Below are 2,697 nucleotides of genomic sequence, written 5' to 3' on the forward strand. Positions count from 1 at the left end.
TTATATATTTCAACGTTGTTATTTTTATATATAAACAATAAGGGATCTGATTTATAGTGCTAAATAATCAGACCAAACTTTAAACATTTAACTTTTCATACTGAAAGTTGTTGATAAAATAAATAATGAAAAATTATAGAACCATTCACTTTCATGCACACACCAAATTTTTTGTCTGCTATATCATATTCTGTACGCCTGAATAATAATTTCTCATCCAGATAAAATATGGCCTTGGTTTTTATTTGTTATTGTTACCGAAAAATTAGATGAAAAATATTTTATTGAATCTATTTTCATAGAAATTAATTGTTCTTTTCTCGAATACGAATTAAAAAATTATTTTAGAGAAAATTTAGCAATAAATTAATTTCAATTTAGAAGTATGATTTTTAATAAGTAGGTATTTATAGGAATTAAGGAATTTTACTTGTATTGTACGTTTCAAAGTTATTTTAAACAATAGTAAATGAAAACAATTATTTATAAAATCTTAAAACTGTACAAATAAATAAATCTTTTCAACAACTGCTACGTTGGCAATGGTGAAGAGAATTATCTAGTGTTTATTATCATATTTTAAGATAAAAATGGTGGAATTAATTAACGGTCTTTATCATTTTGGAAAATATGACAGCAATGAGTCAATGACAAGACCTTCTTTGATGATTCTGTGAAAATATTCTTTAGATTTATCAAAAGGCGTTAAAAATAGGTATTTGTTTACTAAAATTATTCAACTAATTAATATTTGCTATCAATTTGAAAAATAATACCACAAAACTTCATTCGCGAGACATTTTCAGTTAATTAAAATAAATCAGACTGTTCATGGAAAAAGATCGCAACGTGAATTTGTTAATATAAATGGTTAAAATAATTAACAGTTAATGTTAATTCGAAAAATATTGCAGCAAAAAGTTATTGGCGAGACATATTTTGTCGAATTTGCAAAAACAATTAAGGTACCTCGAGTATTAGGCTAATGTTAAAGATAAATAAAATGACTAAAATAAAAGCGTCTAGTCTATTCATGTGGCATCTGTTGATAACAATTTTTGAAATATGAAGACTTTTGTCAGATTGCAGAATATTTAAAAATATGGAAAAAATAAGCCTCAATTCACACATTGTCAAATTGCCTATTCGTTTCTAAAAATTATTTTAAGAATTGTACAAAAAAAGTCATTTGTAACTAGTCGTAATCGTGCATGAGTTTCTTCTAATTTTTATGCAAAAACTATGAATTTCAACAACTAATCATTGCAACTCGCGCAAAAGGGGCACTTGTTCATTAATTTGGTAATAACATTATCTAATTTTTATATTCTCATCTAAATGAAAAGGTATTAGTATTATGTGAAAAATATCTAGTGGATTCCTTCAAATATCGACGTTTTGAGACCCCCTAAGTCAGAAAAAAATAGTCTTTACGTCAGTGTCTGTCTGCCATTACGTCGTTCTAGTCTGTATATCGGATAACTTTTGACAAACTACTTGGATTGAATTGTCCTATAGCACACTTTTTAAGGTTGTAACAGGAGAAGATGAGTTTATTTTCCAGTTATTTGGGATAAAAATTCAAAAAGAGTTTATTGAAAATGTTTAAAACCATTTTTTTCAAGATTTGAAAGTTGCATGTGCAGCTATTCATAGTAATAGAAAATTTGAAAAATGTATCCTTATGACTTTTCGATAAAAATAAAATTGTCAGAGTTATAGCATTTTCAAAATCTAAAAAAAACAAACGAAAATTGAAATTTTACAAACATTATGCATCCAAAAAGAGCTACGAATTTGTGGTGAATATTTTTTTGATAGGAAGCGTAGTTTTTGTTGTAATCGTAAAAAATAATATTAAATATAAAAAAATATAATTTGCCTGAAAAATGACACAAGGTATGAAACAAAATTAATAGACATGGGAAACGAAGAAAAATAAGACAAAAGTTGTCCAAACAAAATAGATCTACAAATTAGATATAAAATCTTATCATAAAAATATACAAAAAATTAAAAATAAACTTTTTGGAAAAAGGACATAAACTTTAATTACATTTTATTTTAAAAAATGTTTCGCCTAAACTTTATCTTAAATTAAATTTGAATAAAAGTTGAAAAGTTCACCAAATTACATTTGTCGATGCTCTCACCTTTAATTTTAAAAACGTTGGGCGCAATCGGGAGGGGGGGGGGGTACAAAGATAGAGCGCATAGAGTAAGAGAACTACATTATCGAGCGAGAAGCATAAGATAAATATGTTATCGAGCGCAAAGCGCGAAAACTAAAATTCGCGCGCCAGAGGCGCGCTTAAAGTTGCGCGCGAAGAGATTATACCCACTCAGCTTGCAAATATTTTGTTCTTAGTCCAACACCTAATGAATTATTTACGTATAGTTATAACATTCAGTATAGGTAGGTCGGTAGAAGAAGTGAGGAGAAGACAAGAAGGTAAAGTGTGAAGAAAGAAGGGAAGGAGAATATGGAAGAATTTAAAAAGTAGTGAAAGTTAGTGGAGGATAATTATGGGGGAGAAAGAACTTAAGGGAAGAGAGGGAGGTTAGCAGGGAAATTGAGGAGTGTAAAAGTAGATGAGAGATACCAGGTGTATACATATGAAACCGGTATTGCCATTTAGCGGCCAGTAGGCACACTTGTAGGCACTGTCGGAACTTACCATTTGTGCTAATTGGCAT

Source organism: Belonocnema kinseyi, chromosome 5 (genome assembly GCF_010883055.1).
Source record: "Belonocnema kinseyi isolate 2016_QV_RU_SX_M_011 chromosome 5, B_treatae_v1, whole genome shotgun sequence".
In the NCBI taxonomy this organism is placed as follows: domain Eukaryota; kingdom Metazoa; phylum Arthropoda; class Insecta; order Hymenoptera; family Cynipidae; genus Belonocnema; species Belonocnema kinseyi.